At 46.0% G+C, this 20,052-nt stretch overlaps 1 long non-coding RNA gene across 2 annotated transcripts; it reads right to left on the reverse strand.

Moving 5' to 3' along the window:
- Positions 1–453: 453 nt before the first annotated feature.
- Gm19866 lies at positions 454–15,415 on the reverse strand. Of its 2 annotated transcripts, XR_382537.3 has the most exons (4): positions 15,202–15,415; positions 6,384–6,487; positions 1,939–2,108; positions 454–837 (listed from the first exon to the last, which is right to left on the reverse strand). It is a non-coding gene; the product is annotated as a predicted gene, 19866 (long non-coding RNA). The 2 variants fall into 2 exon arrangements; XR_105549.4 differs by lacking the exon at positions 6,384–6,487.
- Positions 15,416–20,052: the final 4,637 nt, after the last annotated feature.

Below are 20,052 nucleotides of genomic sequence, written 5' to 3' on the forward strand. Positions count from 1 at the left end.
TCACTGTGCCAGCTAGGTGACACACAGCACAGCAGTCTCTACTGAGCGCTAACACATATCCCTTGCTGAATAGTTCAGGGATGATACCCGTCACCACTAAGACTGTGCCTCTCTGTGGAGATCTACTTTGTCTTACAGGTTCAGTGCAAGGAACAAACACGATTTGCGCGCCCAGTGTCTACTCCACAGCTGGCCAGGTAGGCATTCTCCACAGGCTCCTCCCCTTTCCTGCTCTTCTTCCTGTCTGTCTCCACAGGCTCCTCCCCTTTCCTTCCCTTCTCCCTCTTGTTCCGTTTCATCGCAGCAGACTGCACTGGTGTCTGGACCCTGGGGATCTGCTCCCATGGAGGGACAGAGAAAGGCCAGCATGAAACAGAGCTTCTTTCTGGGTCTCACGGGCCTTTGGGGAAAACTGGATGCGATCGATCCTATTCCCTAACTCTACCCTTGAGCATGTGCCTCCTTATCCTTGGTTTCAGCCGTGCTTTCTACCCACTTTCAGATTACCTTGTAGACCTGTCATTGAGGAGACACCGAGGAAAGGACACCTCAGTTAAAAGACAGACAGTTACTAGCTGAATGGATCGACACAATTCAGTTATGAAAAGACACCCACATCTGCTAAGAACTGGAAAGAGGCAGCTTTATGGAACAATGAAGTGCCAGACACTGGTAGAAATTTAATGGCTCTCACACTGGTGAAGATGCTGGGGAGGGGGCTGCGGGGGGGGGGGGGTCCTCCTCCTCCTCCATGGCTAGCAGCAATGTGAACTGTCACCAGGGTTACAGACAATGATGCAGCAAGCTCTGGTGAATTCATCCATCAAGGAAGCCCACCTATGGAGATGAAAAGGTACCTGTGCTTTCCAACCCAACAGGGTATGCCTACAATATTCTTCAAAAATTGAAGTATGCACGTGGAAATTTAGATTTACAAGGATGTTTACTGAGTATGGTTGATAAAGGTAAAGAGAAAGCAAATAAATGATAGTTGGAAAAAAGAGCTCCAGGGAAACTGACAGCGGGATAATTAGGAGCACTTGCCTGGGATGCACAGTTAGATATACAACACATTGGGCAGAGGGAGCACTTCCTCACGATGGACAGTTAGACATTTAGCACAGCAGGCAGAGCCAACACCATCCATGAAGAATTGAATGAGAAAAAAGTAGAGTAGAGAAATCTGTATAAAAGAATCCAACTTAGAAAATAGACGTGGACCAATAAGATTCCGTGTGTGTGTGTGTGTGTGTATGAGTGTGTATATATGTGTGTGTGTGTGCACATGCGTATATTGTACATATGTGTGTGTGCATGTGGTGTCTGTGTGAGAGTGAGTATGTGTGCATGCACATATGTGTGAGTAAATATGTGTATGTGCAGGCGTGTGTGTGAGTGTGTGTATGTGTGAGTGTGTGCATGTAGTGTCTGTGTGTGTATGCATGTATGTATATGTGTGCATGCATAAGTGTGAGAGTGTGCATGTGGTATCTGTATGTTTGAGTGTGTGCATATGTGTGTACGTGAATGTCTATGATGATGTGAACAGAGACACACAAAGGAAACAGCATCATAAAAAAAACAGAAAATAAGAACAAGCTAGACATTTTTCTCTGTCAAGCATGATGCGATTTCATTTATGAAAATGAGTGCATGTTGCCGTTGTTAGAAACTCTTGTGAAGAGAAAAGAAGCAAGCCCATAGCTAACAAGGCAGAAAGGCCATTTGTAAACCTATCAGAAGAGACATGGGCTGTCAGCCCAGGGCTGGGGTTAGAGGGCAGATTTAATAATGTCAGATGTGAGGGAGACTGAGGACGAGTGTGGGAATCACTCAGCCTTGGCTCTAGCCCACCCGCCCCAGTGCCTGTGGGACTCAGCCAGAGAAACCCAGGTCAGACAGGTTGCTGTGACCCTGGCTCTGCCTCAGAACACTTACCTTTCAAGGGGCCTGGCTGATCAAGGAGGGTAAGAAGTTTTCTTCTCTAGCCCAGAAGATACCTGAGACTGTCCTTGTGCTTCCACGAAAAGGCCAGGAGTTCATCTTTGCCTGGGATGTAGAGACCCATGAACAACCTCTCTTCATGACCCTTTGAAGGCTCTTCCATTCTATAGGGAAGAAGAGGAAGGGATGAGGCACACAGCACAGAGTGGTGTAGCTGTTCAATCAAAAGACGCGTGGTAGCTGGTAAGAACACTGAACCGAGCACTAATAAAATACTGTGTTCTCCCATGGACATTCTCTGGGGGCTATCTGATAACCTGAGTTGAAATGCCAGCCTCCTTGGGACCATGGCAATTATTCAAATTAAGTCATGCTGATCTTTAAAAGAGATCCTTGGAATTCAGAGTGGTGAATCCTCAGTCGCTCCCATTCTGCCTTTCTCTCAAAATGGACAAGCCATCAACAGGCCTCGTATGCATCTGTCTCAACATGCCTGGATGCTTTCTCTCCCATTTCCACCTCATGAAGCACTTGTAGCTAGATGATGATATTGGTTTGTTTGTTTGTTTGTTTGTTTGTTTTTTGATTTTTTTTAATCTTGAGAACAGTTCAGTCCCTGAAGGTTATTAAAAAGCCTCATCAGCTATGTATCCAAGCACAGAACATTGATTGAAAAAGGCCTGGTAAGAATTTTTGATCTATACTAGGCTGCGTGCCAGATTATTTTTTTTTTTGTCTGTATGGTTTTAATTTTTTTAAATGTGAGGATTCTATGTAGTTGTGACTGGAGAGTATCAGTAGGATTGGAGTAGGATTGGAATACTGAGTCCCAGTTTTATGTAGGAAGCATATGTCCTTCCGGAAAGTGGGTAGTAGATCTGTGACAACTTGGAGTTCTTACAGTTAAGCTGACAACCCAACAAACTTCCGAAGACACTACTAGGTCTTCAGAGACTCAAAGTCCCCAGTTTTGTAGTTTCCCTTCAGAAACGAGGCTGCTCATCCTGTGACGTCCCTCTGAGTTTGGTTTCCTACTTTCCCATTTTATGCTTTTGTAGGACATTGATTTTATCTGTGACAAGTTCTAGCTACAGAGCTGGTCTCAAACTTCTGATCCTTAGTGTAATATACTATTTACAAACTGATTACTTTTGTTCTTAGACAATTTTTCACATGTATATAATACATTCTGTTATTTTCCCCTGTCCCTTAACCCCCCTCATCTGTACTGGTGCCCCCTCCCATCACTATCCGTCCCTTTCTAAGGTTCAAGACTGTTGGTTTTGTTTTGTGACTTTTAACTAGGGCCATCTGTATGACCACTGGGGTCTCAGTGACATGACAACTGACCACAATGATTCCTGCCCCACCCCGAGTCTATCAGCATGGCCACCTTGCCTTATGGAAGTCTTCTTCTGAGAGATGCTTTTTAACCTTTGCCTTTACAAACCAAACTTTCACCCAACCTGTTGTCATCAAGTGGATAAGGTGCTTTGAGTTCATCCTAGCTGCTTAAGCTCATCCTGCTTAAGCTCTGCATACAACCTGTTCAGAACTCTCTGACTTCTAAGGAAAACACGGTAAAAAAAATCTTACTCTGATTTGACTTCCAATGCAATTCGCCCCTATAAGCTCAGCAGAATGTGCAGCCTCCATTGGACCATGCTCACCACTTTTCGTTTGGGACCCACTCATGCCCTCGACTCAGAACAATGTGATGTGTGTGTGTGTGTGTGTGTGTGTGTGTGTGTGTGTGTGTGTGTGTGGTGTGGTGTCTAAGTTGAAGACCACTTGCTGGAAGCAGAAAGACACTGGAAGCAACAACTCTTCCCAAACATGCTGGAAGCAACCTGTCTGTGTAGAGCAATGATATCTGCTGATAACTTTGTGTCTTGTTCTAAGCAATGAGATCTGCTGGTAACTTTGTATTTTGTTCTGAGCAATGAGATCTGCTGGTAACTTTGTGTTTTGTTCTGAGCCCTTATGAGATTTCCTAGAATGATTAAGGCAAACGCTTTCTTGCTACCACATCTGCTGTGCTGTTCACTGTGCATACAAGATGGCCTTTGCTCAGGACAACTTTAGACCCAAGCTTCCTCCTTTCTCAATCCTCCTGCAGACTTACCAACCCCACCACATGGACTTTGTCTTCAGGCCATGGAGTAAGTGAGGTTAGATTCTAGGCTTGTCTGTGGCTCACATCCAGCTCAATCCTGGAATAGCCATGAGGTGCTGGCTGTAGGATTGCTGAGAGTGGACCCTCTCTGGGCCCTGTCTGAAACACCTTCAGCAGGAAGTTGGCTCAAGTATAGAGGCTCTTGATTAGGCTTGGATAGTGCCTTTTAAAAACAGGATTATTTCCCCCTTTCTGCTGGGGTGTTTCTTTTCTTCCCTTCCCCGAGAGGGGATCATCCCATCCCCCTGTAACAGTATAAATTATTTGAGCAGGATAAATTTATCAGCAGCCTCTATGGTTGCAAAGAGCTGCTCAAGAGAAGGAAAGTCAGTTTGACAGATGAACATGCCATCCAATTAAAGGATTAGCATCTTGTCTCCTGAACTCGAATTAGGAGCTCAGGACTCTAGTGCTAACTTGTTTATGATAAAATTATTTGTGGTCATTTTCTCAGGGAATGTGTGGAGGGTGTCAGTTTTAATATTTTAGCCTCAGAGGCAAGTGGAAAACGAAACCCACACGATGTGATCAGTGGCACATACCAGAACTGTCTCCAGCTTGTCAAATCCAGGTGTTTTCCTTCCCTGTGTGAAGCAACCTGCTCCCCCCTTTTATGACAGGACCATTCTAGCTTTCACTGGATCGGAAAGTTTTATGCAGATGGGCTGGCTGCTCATATTGGAGGATTGTGTACCTGGTCCCAGCCACCTTGTCTGTGTGATTAGGAGGACAACTGGAGGCTTTGGGGGGGGGGGGCAGAAGCTGGGCTAAAGGATAGTGCAGAAGGTCACTTTATCCAGTTTTCATGCCTGTCTGTTGCTTTGGATACTGTTTTCTGGTTTCCATGGAAGTACAGATGACTGGCATGGGACCATCCACACTGGATCACTGAGATCTTCCGTGTAGAGGAAGACACTTGTCTTAAGAGGAGGCTCAGATAGAGTCCTCTGCCTTGTGGCCTCTGGGAAGTCATTTCCTTTTCTGAGACCTGGGTCAGCTCTCCAAGTCTCAGTTGCAGCCAGGATGCAGTTGAGCTGGACTGTGCACCTGTGCTGAGCCCTGTGCTGGTTGGCTTTCCGTTACCATGGCAACTGTCTGAGATAAGGAAAAAAATGCAAGAAGGCATCTTCAGTAGCTGGTGTTAGTTAAACTGAATAGACATGTACAAGAATGAAATTAAGACTTTCTGCAAAAGACTCAGCGGCAAGGAGGTGAAGGATCTTAACCTAAGACTGGATACCCCAAACCTGGTCAAGGAGAAATAAGGAGTATGCTTCAAATTACAGGAACAGAAAAAGAACTTTCTGAACAGGACCCCCATGATGCAGACATATAGACTGACAGCTGGCAAATAACACTTTATAGAACTGAAAAGTCTTGCACATCTTTAACTGAAGAGGGAACCTACGGAACGAGAAACATTCTTCACATCTGACAGAGGGTTAGTGTCTAGAATAGACAAAGAGTGAAAACAAACAAACACATACAAGAAAACAGCAAACAAATGACACCCAGTGTGCTGGCCATGCTTTAATCACAGCACTTGAGAGGCAGTGGAAGCTCTGACATCCAGGCCAGCCATGGCTATATAGTAAGTTCCAAGCCAGCTAGGGCTACATAGAAAAACTGTGCCGCAAGCAACAAGAGACCCCCAAATAAATTACAATAAATGCTGGTGTGGGTGTGGAAAAGGGAAACACTTCTTCATGGCTGGTGGAAGGGCAAACGGGTTCATCTACTGTGGAAATCAGTGTGTGGCTTCCTCAAATGCTAGAATTAGCTCTATTGCATGATCCAGTGACAACACTCAGGCACATGCCCAGAGGACTCCATATGTACTAAAGAGATGCTTCTCCATGTTCACTGAATGGAGGCAGCTTAGATGTTACCAGCTGAGGAATGAATAAGATGTGGTACATACACACAATGGAATATTATTCGGTTGTAAAGAAAACTAATATCATGAAATTATCAGGAAAATGAGTGGGTGCCATTAATGTGAACAAAGTAACCCAGAAAAACCAGTGCTAAGTTTTCTGTCTCATACTTAGACTCGATCTTTGAATAGTTACATGTGTGTGTTTAAATAGGAGTGCCAACAGAAGGCAGAGAAGGGAGGGCAGGGTGGAAGAGGGAAGATGGGGGAGAGATGACTGACACTAAAGAGCTTTGAAAATTCCATAGGGAACCTACTACTCTAGTAGATGCTTCCTAAAATATAAGCATGGACAGACATACAGAAAAAGAGTTTAAATGGCGTTACCCTGTAACAGAGGAGCAGTTCTTCCTGCAGACACCATCCCAGAGGCAGGTGTGTGTTGTGGCTGGGCCTGGTGCTGTTTGTATTTTGATGCTAATTCCGCTCTCCTAGGAGGGGTTGCAGACAAGGAGTGAGTCAGGTGACTTCTTGTGAACCAATCCTCTACTGAATAAAGGAGCCAATCACTGGGCAAGTAGGTGGGACTTCTGGGTTGGATGGAGGAAGAGAGGAAGCAGGAGAAGCTTAGTTCTTTTTGGACCGGGATAGCATGAGGATAAGGTGTAGCTACAGGTGTCTCCCAGTTTCAATAGCCAGGATTCGTCAAGATTCGCCACCAGAGGAGTTAGACTTAATAAGGATTACAAGATTAGGATTTTAGTTGTTGTGCCCAACGATTGAGTTACCGTTGTTTCTGAATTAAGTTTGTGTTGTGTTTTTCTTCACTAGGCTGCTAGTCTGGGTTCAAGAGAGAAAAGTATGGTGGCAATGTATGGATTTGTCTGAGGTCACTGCAAAGATCGGATGGGGGAGATTTGAAGCATGGGGTTGGCCTGGTAGAGACCCACCAGTAGGAACTTAGCAAGCTGGATGGAGACATTTCAGGAGCTCTAAGCCAGAGAGTCTCCTCATGATAAAAGCAGGTCAGCTATTATATGCCAGTGCATGGCCAGCCAGGCTTACTCATTTTTAAATATTTCCTGCAAAGGTGTAGGTTAGCCCTTTTCAAGTTGGTGGTCCATGGTGCCCCATAGACCTCCAAAAACAACAAAAAAAGGCAATTGCCAGTGTTCTTGGTTATGTGAGACCCGGACTTAGAGCGTTTCTCCCTGGAAGGTAAAGCCCCTGGACGTTCCCCAAGCTTGTTTTCCCTGATCTCTAAAAATACAGCCAGAAAGAAGCTCTTTGTTCTCTACAGACAGCAAAAAGCTTTTTTTGTTTCTGAGCCTTACAGCCAGAGATTCAATAATTGTAATTTTACCAAGGACATTTGGGGAGAGAAGAACACTCCTCCCAACTCTTCCCAGCTCCTCCCAACTCTCCTTCCAACTCCTCCCAATTCCTCAGCTAGCTGTTAAAAGCCCCCTACTGTCACCACTTGGGATCGAACATCCCCTGCCCTGCACGGCGGAAGGAGTTCGTCCTCAGCTAGCTGATAATAAAACCTCTTGCAGTTTGCATCAGGTGTGGTTTTCTCTCGAGTCATTGGGGTGCTGGCCAGCTCATCCCGGGGACTTGAGCGGAGGCCTAGCTTCGGGGGTCTTAAAGTTACTCTCTAGAACTTGATGGTAAAAGCTGAAAATACCACACCCATTAGCCATAAAACATGAATAAATCAGGCTGGTACTGATATTGAGGCTTCATTCCTACTGGTCAACTTTCATGGTGATGGAAGGTGCCATGTATGTTATCAGTGAAGAAGTTATCCATGGTCTTACTCAGTTGTGAACCCTGTGAGTTATGATAAGAACTGGCCTGGCAACAATGGCACAAATATGGGAGAGACCAACCACTTTTCTGATTGTGTTTAAAACCTTCTCTGTAAGACAGAAGTCATTATACTTAGTACTATGAACTGGGCCCCAAACCCATGGGTTACTAGTTCCTAGGGAACAACACAGTTATCCTGCTAAAGGCTTGGGATAGCAGCTGGCATAGCGTGTAAGCATCAGGCATGGCTGTCCTGAATATCTGAGAACATGGACAGGGTGGGGGAGCAAATGAGAGGTGGTTCCATAAGGTTGGCTGACAGCTCTCAACACAGTTATCCAGATCTAAGTTCTGATCTTTATGTCCATAGATGAGTGCATCTCTCATCACTCACTGGGGAAGTTTCATCTAACACTAGATGGTGAAGACTGGCTTCTTACTGATTCCAGGATGACACTGCCTGATTAGGAGCCAATGACATCTAGTTTCACATATGTAACATGTATGAAAACATATATGGTCACACACTGCAGTTCTGTGCTTCGGAATCTCTCTTCTCTGTTCAGAGACGTTGTCTGTCATACTCTTCTCAGAATGACAAACTGGGTGCAAAAAACAAATACTGGTTGATTTCCTGTCAGCACATCCCCTGGCTGACTTCCCAAGATTCATTCAAAGATTACATCATATAATCCTTTTCTGGACTAAAGAGTAGCTGTGGTTTGACATTTGTGCTTACCCACTTCTAGAATAGGGAGCTTGGAGTTGTCATGGCTCCTGCTCTTACTGGTGTGTGACTCTGAGAACTCGTTTCAAGCCCTGTTTATAGCGAGCTCCATATATTAAATGGGGACAACAGAAATACCCGCCTTACAGAGTCGTCATGAGGCTCTGCAAAGGCTCGGGATAGCAGCTGGCATAGCGTGTAAACATCAGGCATGGCTGTCCTGAGTATCTGAGTAAGTGCGCCTGTCTGTACTTGTGTATGGTTGAGCGCTGTGGAGAAAATGTCAGAGGATGTGCAGAAAAGCTCACCAGCATTAACTACTTAGTGTCAAGTACGGGCAGGAAGCTTAGAACATGAACAGGGTTGGGGAGCAAATGAGAGGTGGTTCCATAAGGTTGGCTGACAGCTCTCAAACTCCTAAACATGGCATGTGGGATTACTGAGACCCTGTGTGTGCGATGGCTGATCTTGGCTGTCAAATTGTCACACTTGAGAAAAGGGAACCTCAGTTGACTGATTGCTTCCATCTGATTGGTCTGTGGGCATGTCTGTGGGGCATCCTCTTGGTTACTAATTGGTGTAGGAGGGTCCAGTCCACTGTGTGCAGTTCCGGCCCTAGGCAGATGGTCCTAAACTGTGTAAGCAAAGTAGGCCAACATGATCTCGAAGGCAAGTCAGTAAGCAGGATCTCTTCTCCTTTAACGCTACTTTGACTTCCTGCCCTGACATCCTTCAATGCAAGAGTGTGACCTGGGAGTTGTAAGCTGACTCTTTCCTCCCCAAGTTGCTTTGGTTCATGGTCTTTATTACAGTGACAGAAAGGAGGGCTAGGGCAACTTGTAAGCAGAAAGAAAGTGTGAAATGGGAGGCAACCGTGAGCAGAAATGGAGATGTTTCCTAGTAGAAAATAGAGCTAGATGAAGCCATTGGGTATCTGGTCCACAATGGAAAGTATGCCAAGATATGTCAGGAAGCCACGGTCCAGGAAGTCCCAGCAGTGGTGACTTCTTGAAGTTTAGAGGCCCCACAAGAGTTTGTTTTCATCTGAGGTGAAATAAACAAGAGGGAACAGGTTTGCACTGTGGGGACAGCAATTCAAGGTTTACCATTTTCTTCTGTCCTGTAGTTTACATTATAATGAAATGGTCACTCCCTTTTAGTTGATGTGAAATGACCTGTGTATATTGATGGAAACCTTGCTTATATGAAGGCAAAGGCACACACACACACACACACACACACACTTGCAGTTGACTAGTGTGTATGTGTAAAATTACTGCCTTGAGTTACAGTGAATGTCCCAGTGTGAGGCCCAGGCCTGCAGGCACCAGCTCCACAGGTTGCCTCCCGGTCTCTGTCCAGACAGATGGAGGCAGGAAGGATTAATTTTGATGGTGCCCTCTACATATCTGAGTGATTTCTTCTGATGGCTGACAGTTCTGGGTGCAACCATTTGCAGTTCTGAAATTTTGGCAGGGATTTTGCTTTTGAAGCTTTAAGTAAGCAAGCATTTGCAGGAAGGCTCTTTTGTGCCTTGTTTAAATTAAGGTAGAGATTTTTGGAGAGTCATCCAGCCAGAGGGGAGCTTAGAGTTTCAAAGAGTCCCTCCCTAGCAACAACAAACAAAACAATACAAATGCGACCTTCCAATTAATTAGGAGAATAAGCCCTGTGGGTAGCTCTGGATCCACAGTCTTACCGAGCAGGTGCAGGGTGAAACTTTGTCTCCAGTATCTCCTTCCAGCCCCACGTACTACGGAACTGCTGGCTCTGCCCAGAGAGCTGGTCAGAGTAGTGAGTCTAAAACATGCAAATATCCCCAGGAGAAGTTGAGCGAAGACAGCTATTAGACATCTGTACTGTGGAGAACAGAATGTAGAGAAAGGGGATTGTGACTCGGAAGACAGAAGAGGGGACTGCTGCAAGGGCAGGCACTGGCTGGGAAAGAGATTAAGCCTGGAGTCTCGCCAGAGCAGACCATAAAAAGACACCAGGCCTCTGCAGTGACACACAAAGGGGTTTTATCAATCAGCTTCTCTTGGTTTCGAGTGACAGAATACCCAATTCATTCAGACCAGAGGGAAGAGGAGACTCTAATGATTCTTAACTGAAAAGGTTCATAGTAGATTGGGGTTGAGTTTCAGGCACATCTTGATCCAGGGGTCAAAAGACGCTTTCAAACTTGGTTTTCTCTGCATTCAGATCAATGGTTCTTAACCTGTTAGTCATGGCTCCTTTTGGCACACTTCTATCTCCGAAAATATTTATATTATGATTCATAACAGTAGCAAAATTATGGTTATGAAGTAGTAGCAAAAGTAATTTTACTGTTGGGGGTCAGTACAACCTGAGGAACTGTTTTAAAGGGGTGCAGAAGGGGTTGGAGATTTAGCTCAGTGCTAGAGCACTTGCCTAGCAAGTGCAAGGCAAGGTTTGGTCTTCAGCTCTGAAAAAAAGGGGGTGGTGGTGTTGCAGCATAGGAAGGTTGAGAACCCCTAGATCAGATGAACTTTTCTCTCTTTGGGGTCTTGTCTTAGTCGGGGTTTGTATTCCTGCACAAAACATCATGACCAAGAAGCAAGTTGGGGAGGAAAGGGTTTATTCAGCTCACACTTCCATATTGCTCTTCATCACCAAAGGAAGTCAGGACTGGAACTCAAGCAGGTCAGAAAGCAGGAGCTGATGCAGAGGCCATGGAGGGATGTTACTTACTGGCTTGCTTCCCCTGGCTTTCTCTGCTTGCCACTAGCCCAGGGATGGCACCACCCACAATGGGCCCTCCCACCCTTGATAATTAGTTGAGAAAATGCCTTACAGCTGGACCTCATGGAGGGATTTCCTCAAGGGAGGCTCCTTTCTCTGTGATAACTCTAGCGTGTGTTGAGTTGACACACAAAATCAGCCAGTACAGGTCCCTTTCAACAGGACACCCCATCCTGTCTCTTTCCATGCTCACTGCTGACATTTCTTCTTTGCCCCAGATGCTGCAAACATAAACATGTGGCAGAAGTTCTGACTTTCTGACTGACCATGGGCTGCAGGGGTGGCCTCCTGAGGCAGCAGTGGGCTGAGGAGGGATGACATTGGATGGGATGGGGTGAGTCAGCTCCATGGGTAACAGTTTTTTAAGGAAGTGGGCTCTGTGTTTGGAGAAGAGATAAAATGGGATGATAGAGATGTAGCCAGCTTCTGTCCTCCATAGCTTTGGCCAAGATCAGCACAGAATGGACTGTGAAACAAAGCTTCTGGGTCCCAAGCAGGTCTAAAGAACTTTGATAGAGAAGGAGTTCACACCAGATAGATGGAGTGGGGGGTGTGGCACATGCATAAATGACCAGTTTTGTGACATCTGGTTATATAACAGAAATGTGTGCATGTGTGTGTATGTATGTGTGCATGTGTATATGCATGTATGTGTGATAACAGAAATATCTGCCTGTGCATGTGTGTATGTATGTGTGCATGCATTATGCATGTATGTGGCTATGTGTGTATGTATATATGCATGCATGAGTATATGCATGTATGTGTGATAACAGAAATGTGTGCCTGTGCATGTGTATATGTATGTGTGCATGCATGTATGTGTGCATGCATGTATGTGTGTGTGTATGCATGCATGCTTGTGTATGCATGCATGTATGTATGTGTATGTGCACGTATGTGTGTATGCATGTATAAATGTATGTGTGTGTATCTGCATGTATAAATGTATGTATGTGCATGTGTGTTTATGTATGTTTGTGTGTATGCATGTATGTGTATGTATGCAAGTATGTGTATCTCTGTATAACTATACAGAGATGCCTCAAGCTGGGCAGCTGAGTAGTGAGCGTGCATATCACAGTTTTCCTGTTTACCTTCAGTCCAGTGTTCAATGCTTTACTAGAAATACTCAACCCTCATGGCATTGGCTTTGTGTGAGTGTGAGGTGGGGTGAATCCAGATCAACCCACTGTTAGCTGAAACCGTTTAAGCTGGAACTATGTCCTGGTGAGCCTGGTGGCACATGCCTGTAGTAGCAGTGCTTTGCAGCTGAGGTAGAAGAAGCGTGAGTTTGTGGTCAGCTTGAGCTGCACAGCTAAACCGTGTCAGAAAGAGGGGGTGGGATGGGGAGACAGAGAGACTGGCAGAGAGTTATAGAGACAGAGAGATGTTGTAGTTAATATTATTGTTCATTGGGTTTTCTACCCTGCCTTAGATCATTTTGTTCCCAGATAAAAGACACACAACTTTTATATTTATAATAAGCCTTAGACAGCACTAGAGCTGGGCAGATGTCTACTCTCTATGCTATTTTGTCCACTTCCCTGCCAATAACCAGAAGATGTGACTTGCTGTGTTCCTCCTGGACCGCTCTTACTCATACTGGTCAGCCCTTGTGGCCAGTTCTCAGAACCCCTTACTCCATGGTGCCTTCTCCTCTTTTCCTCACCCCTCTCCTCATCCTCGGTTCCCTGCTTCAGACCACAAGCCCCAGGAATTGAAGCCCAACCTACCGCTCTTCTGCCCAGCTCTAGGCTGGAGCCATCTTTACTCAACCAATAGTTTTAAATTAAGGAGCAAGGTTACAGAACATCACTTGGTATATGTGAGGATGTCCTCATCCTTGAGGCAACCAGGTTTTAGGGGCCAGTATTTAGTATTACAATACACAGCAGCAGACCAAACCTCAATACAGAGAGACACTCACACAGACTGAATTGAGAAAGAGACATGCCTGGCTTACAGAGTCGAGCAGCCTAGCCTGGCCTACCTTAAACGAGCAAGAGTACATGTGTAAGTGAGTGAGTGAGTGAGTAAGTGAGAGACAGACTCAGACAGAGAGAGGGAGGGGCTGCCACAGATTTCTTTCTCATTGCTAAGACTTTGGGCAGGTTTGGGCCACCTGTAGCTCACTATAGATGCAATTGAATTACTGGAGATTGAGCTCTCAGTCCAGGCTAGTCCTTTAGCACTCTAGAAACGTGTGTGTGTGTGTGTGTGTGTGTGTGTGTGTGTGTGTGGTGTGTGTGTGTGTGTGTGTGTGAGTGTGAGAGAGAGAGAGAGATATGTGTAGGTGCATATATGCATCTATATATTAGGAGCAAGTGGACCATGCCATCAGACAGAATTTTAAGGGTGAGTGAGCCCAAACCCTGTGAATCTCAGAACTGAGAACGGTAGGAGTGGGACTCTAGAACACATAACCATGACACCCCACTGAGAGGGCCATGACAATCAGTCACATAGAGAAAACACCTGGAGTCCTTCCCCATGCAAATAGAGCATCACTGACATCTCAAACTGAGCCAATGGGTAGCATCTCCCCCAGGATTCCGCCCTACTCCTCAATGTTTACATAGTCTCTCTTCACATGAAATAAAGAACAGACGTTATTTCACCGAGAATCATCTGAGACTGTTTTATTGAACTGCTACACTTTGGGGAAGAGTTTTCTCTCTCAGAGCATTCCTCACTAGACCTTGGACCCACCTGGCAGGCTGGGCTCATGCCCCTGCCTCCTTGCTGCTACCACCACTGCCTATTGCTGTCCACCACCCTGCCACAGGCATTGGTGATGCCACAATAGTGGGTGAGAGCCAGGACCCCAGCTACCTGCTCTGAGTAGGCTTCCCTTCTGAGAGCTGTAACACTTTAGCCATTTCTGGCTGGACCAGAAACTTGAGGAAACTATTTGTACTGGTTCCTCGGAGGATGACAATGTATGTGCATTCATATGTGTATATGTGCTTGTGTGTGTGTGTGTTTGCATCCATATGTGCATGCTTATATATGCACATACATAGGTGGGTGTGCTGTATGTCTCCATGCATGTGCCTGTGGACACTGAAGATCAAGGCCAGCTATCCTTCTCTTTGATTCCAATCTTTGCTTTATTTATTCTGAAGCTCACCATTTGGTTTTGTCTGGACTCACAGGATAGACAGTGTCCAGGATCTGCCTGTCTCCCATCTCCTATGGAGCTGTGGTTGCAGACACGTGCCATGAGGCCTGGCTTCCGTGTTGGTGTTGAGTACGTGAATCAGGCCCTCAGCCTACACATGAGTACTTTGCACACTGAGCCATTCCCCGAGCCTCAGTTTTTAAGCAATCCTCATATAAACTAACTGGAAGTGGACTTGGTGATAGAGTACTTGCATGGCATGTGCAGGCCCTGGATCTGCTGCACAATGCAAAACTGGTGGTAAGAGAATGAAACAATAGCAAAAACCCTACCCAAACAAGGGATGTGTAGAGTCCAACCAAAACCAAGGACATACATAGGATCCAACCAAAACTAAGGGACATGCATAGAGTCCAACCCAAACCAAGTGATCCAGAGAATCCAACCAAACCAAGGGATGAACAGAATCCAACCAAACCAAGGGAATGCATAGAATCCAACCCAAGCCAAAGGATGCATAGAGTCCAGTCCAAGACAAGGACATGCATAGAGTCTAACCCAAACCAGGAGATTCATAGAGTCCAACCCCAACCAAAGGATTCACTGAGTCCATTCCAAACCAAACTCATGCATGGAGTCCAACACTAGGAGGCAGAGAAGGGGCTTCAGACATTGTGAAGAACCTCCTCGTTAGAGCCCAGAAGTAGTTTCTGACATCCAAAGACCTGTGCTATGCTCCCCGTGACTGGTCATCTCCTTCCTGGTTTAAGTTCCCCTACCTGGTTCCTCCACGTCCCCTGGTTTTGGAGGTTTGAGGACACAGAGAAGAATCTGCTCTCACACGTCCTGCTGAGACTTTGGTTCCTTGATTACTTCCTTTCATGTCCCTCTCCCCACAACCGTGTCCTCTCCCTTGACAGGGAGGGTTGTGGCATGTGTACAACTGTTCGGCTGCATCATTTTCGGCTGACACTAGTCCTGTGGGAATGCGCTGAGAAGGCCACCTTTGTTGAAAAGTCATTAAAGAAATATGATCCTGAATACAGAGCGGTCACAATACGTTGCAAAGGCTGTCTTGTGAAAGTGACAGGTGGCAATGGGCCAAGCCCAAGAACACATGTCAGATTCTTGTCCATCCTGGATTCCCAGTTTTCCCACAACAAGCTTGGTATTTGACCACAGGCAGCCCCAGAGTCTAGATTTGTTCAACTCTGAAGGGTCCTCCGTTTGTCTGACAGCAGTCTTCAGGGGCCCACAGAGGTCTGAAAACAGCTAAAAGCAGATTCAAGTTCCTGAGTGGGGTTTTCCTTTTCCTCGGCCATGTGTGTCTGTCAGTGGATGGAGATACTCTGCCTAGAGACTGCCAAGGAGACCCAAGGTCAAGGGCCGGACTTCTCAGAACCCAGGGAAGCCTTGAGGTTAATGGTCCTTAAGATGGGCTGCTGAGCAAGGCTGCAGAAGTGAATGGGCAGAGTGGGCCTTGAGTGTGTTCCCAGATCTCTCTTTGCCTGCCATCCCCGAGGAAACTGAAGATGGTGTGTGGCAAACAGAATTTAAGTAGTTTGCTGTTATTCTTCAGCCTGACATTTCAATGAAAGGGCTGAATGATAAATTACCACGGGACAAGGTCAGATCTTCACAGCAGAACGATTCACAGCCGGAAAAACTCAACTAAACTAAAATAGCTAATGGCGCCCCTCCTCAGGTCTCCTCGTGCCAGCTGTTTCCGCTGCTCCTCTTTGTCTGCCGCGCCCGGGTGTGCTCTTTAGTCAAATGACTCCACAGACTGCTGTGTTGTATTTCCTGTGGATCACTTTTTTCAGGCACGAGTATCAGTTGCCCAAGTGTCCAATGGCTCCGATGGAGATTTAGGGAGTTTGTGCCACAGGGTCGTCAGGGAAATCTGAGATCAGAGGCAACAGTCAACGGGTTGGGTTTCCTGGTAGGCAGAGCCCGCAGTAGAACACGGTGCATGGGATATTTGTTACGGAGTGCCCCTGAGCGAGGAGAAGCTGCTGAGAGGAACGTAGTTGTTTCTAACGAGGCTTTGGGGATAAAAGGGTACTCTAGGTTTTGAGGCCTTTGGCTGAGATGGAGTGATCACTGGCTGTGGCTGCCTCAGGAAGGGCCTAGCCTGGGAGAAGATGGCTTCTGTAGCCTGGTCAGCCTGGAAAGGGGTTGGCAGTAGAGGCTTATGCTGGTAGTTACCCCAGTAGCGAGCGGAGTGGGGCAGCTTGAATGAGAATATGCTCTAGGGGTTCAGATGCTGGAGAAGGAGGTGATCTCGGTGCTGGTGTAAGTGTTGGTTGGGTAGCTTTAGGTGTGGCCTTGCTGGAGGAAGCTTGTCACTAGAGGTCGGCTTTGAGAGTTTAAAGACTCATGCTATTCCCAATTTGCTCTGTTTCCTGCTTCTGGTTTGAGATGTGAGCTCTCAGCTGTTCCTGCCATCATGGCTGCCACCTGCTGCTGTGATTCTCTGCTGGAACCATAAAGCCAGATACATTGTTTCTTTTGTGAGTTACCTCAATAAGCAGTATGAAAGTAACTAACACACCAGGACATGCAGTCTGTCAGCAGAGGCGCCTGGCTGATTGCCGTAGTTGGTGTTTTATGGGTCAGTAACACACTCCTTGAAGAAGTGCATCGTGACCTTGTATCACCACCCAGTGTGGTACAACCCTCCTGTTCCTCTCTTCCTTAGCTTGTAATCATAGTCAGTCTTCATCCTTCCAAGAGTGAACACTCCAGCTTCTAGCAAAGAGAACACAGGATGCTCACCCCTGTATCAGTGTTTGACAGTCTTACACACATGGGAGCTGGTTTGAACACCAAAGCAAACATCTGCGCTCGTTCTTGTGGCCCTGGCAGCATACACAGCACTGGTGCCTCCCTGTGATAAAGACCCTTCACCCATTTTGTGTGTTTTAGCCTCCTTCAAAGAGAATAATTGGAAATAAGGTGAATCACACAGGGGCCACATCGTGACCTCTGAAGCCTGGCTAGCCCTTCTCCCTGGAGGCAGCCCCCATACCTTTCAAGGGTCTTTTGAAGAACTGTTGCTTCCATTGCTTTGTTCCTAGGCTTGGCCCTTATTGGGGTGGAGGGTGTCTACTCATTAAGAGGCCATGTGGTTGAACTCAATACCACGTACTATTTTTCTAAGGCATATGAGGAAACATCTGTACTACCAGGACTTGTGGGTCTGTGGGAATAGTCTCCAGGCAGAGTGACCTTGGCCATGGCTGTGGCAAGGATGGGAGATGGCAGCTGCATTGTATTTGCTAAGGGTTAGTTGGAATTCATTGGAAATCAGATCTTATGGGGGTCTTGGTTCTGATGACGACACTAACTCCACCTGATCAGATTTCCTTTTGGTCTGGTTGGTTGCTAAGCCCCTTGTTCTGCCGATCCCCTCAGACCAAATCGAGGGGGGACGTTTCATGGCTAATCCTTGAACATTAACCAGCTGTGTGCATAAAGGCCTTTCCATTGAGTGTTAGCAGTGGGATTTTTGGATGGTTCTGAGGCAATTTGTAAGGAGTCTGGAAGAGCTTGCTTATGACTTAAATACAGAGAAACCTCCAAGAATCTTTCCAAGTTCCCCAAGGAAAACACAATCTCAGTTTATCTTCTCATGGTTGTAGTGGATATTTTCCTTGAAGAGTCATCAGTGTCACTGTTGGTCACCTTACAGGGACAAAGAATGTATGGGAAGGAAGACTGTTCTCCAGTTGGTTGGAACAGACTTTGATTGCTGCTTCTAGGGTTCTCTGGTTTTTCTGTTGTCTTAACCACCATACAGTGTGAGTTAAATACAAAGCTGTAATTAAATTCAAACCCTTTTTTGAGGGACAATTTGGGCAACTCTTCGTATAAACAGAAGCAGGAGGTGCTGGGGTGCAGAGGGCTGTGGGCTGTGAGCAGGCCCGGGCTGTTTTCCTTTCCACTGAAAGTTGTTAGGAATACTTGGTCTTTTATTCCAGGGGGTGATTAAGGTGTCTGTATGTGTGCATGTGTGCATGTATGTGTGTGTGTACGTGTGCCTGTGTATACACATGTACGTGTGTGCGCACATTTATGTGTGTGCGCATGTGTGTATGTGTGCATGTGTGTGTGCACGTGTATGTGCATGTGTGCATGTGGTGTGTGTCTGTGTGTGTGTACACGCATTTATGTGTTCATGCACATGTAGGTAGTTCTCAGTTTCAAAAAAGCACTGATTGAAATGAAATGTATTTTTAATTAGAATGGTCTTTTACAGTAAGGGGGGAGTTTTGTGTATGTATATGTTTACTTCAAGAGGTTATTTAAAATAAAAACTATATTTATTTTATTTAATGTGTATGAGTGTTTTGTAGGTGTACGAATGTATGTATGTTGTGCATATGCCTGGATGCCTGGATGTATGTGTGTATGTATGTGCATCCATGCATGCATGCCTCTTGCAGGTCTAGCCTTCTCTGTTATTAATATTCTTCATTAAAACAATGCACTGCTACCTCCTACCATACGTTGTCATGCCATCGCTGCTGAAGGTAGGTTTCATTTTGGATCAGATATGTCTTCTAGGCTTTGTAACTGATGCTCCAACATGTCACTATTGTGTTACTCTACAGGGAAGATTCCTCTCTGCCCTGGCCACCCCTCCATCCTTCTCATCTACTGAGCTGTGCACTGATCCTGTACTTTTGCCTTGTCTCGATTGTTCTAGATTGTTCTAGAGTGTGGTTCTGCAGAATGCCAACTCTTCCCAGTGTGCCCAGTATAAGTGGCACGTGAGCGCCCTCCACTTCTTTTCATGGATTGATAGCTCAATGGGATTTCTGGTCTGTTAAATTACTTTCCTACTGACCATACCCCTAAATCTCCCAGAAATAATGAGCTGGCACCAGTTGCTTGGGAATGACAAACAGTGTGGAGGTGGCACCAAGCATCATGCTTCCAGGTTGCTCACACCCTCAAGCTCTGTGCCCGAGGCAGCATCTGCCTGGAGGCTTCCATTTCTACATGGCAATGAGAGCTGTTGATGTGAGTGCCTCAGCCAGCCAGAGAGTTCAAAGTACTTCCAGAAACTTTGGTGGTGGCTGTGGAGGCAGTTTGGTGGCATTGACCATTTTGATTGAGGAGGAAACTTCAGTGGTTGTGGTGGTTTTGGTGGTAGCCATGGTGGTAGGGTGAGTGGTGAGGTGGTAGGGTGGTGGTGAGGGGGTGGATTTGGTAATGATGGAAGCAAGTTTGGAGGAGGTGGAAGCTATGGTGACTTTGGCGATTGCAACAAGCAGTCTTCAAGCTTTGGACGGATAAAGGGAGGAAACTTTGGAGGCAGAAGCTCTGGCCCTTATGGTGGAAGCGGACAGTACTTTGCTAAACCACAAAATCAAGGTGTCTATGGGGGTTCCGGCAGTAGCTAGACCCTTTTCACTTATGCTGTGGATTTCTAAATGTAGTAGTCTGATCATGATGCTGAATAGATGTGTCTTTATTTATTTATATTTTATTAAATATGTGCTGTGTAAAGTTAGTAAACTTCATCTTGGTAAACTTCCCCAACAGTGTGATGATGGAATTCCTTCAGGGTGGTGCCAAGTTCCATTTGGAATTTATTTATGGTTGCTTGAGTGGAGAAGCCA

Source organism: Mus musculus, chromosome 13 (assembly GCF_000001635.26).
Source record: "Mus musculus strain C57BL/6J chromosome 13, GRCm38.p6 C57BL/6J".
NCBI classification, from domain to species: Eukaryota; Metazoa; Chordata; class Mammalia; order Rodentia; family Muridae; genus Mus; species Mus musculus.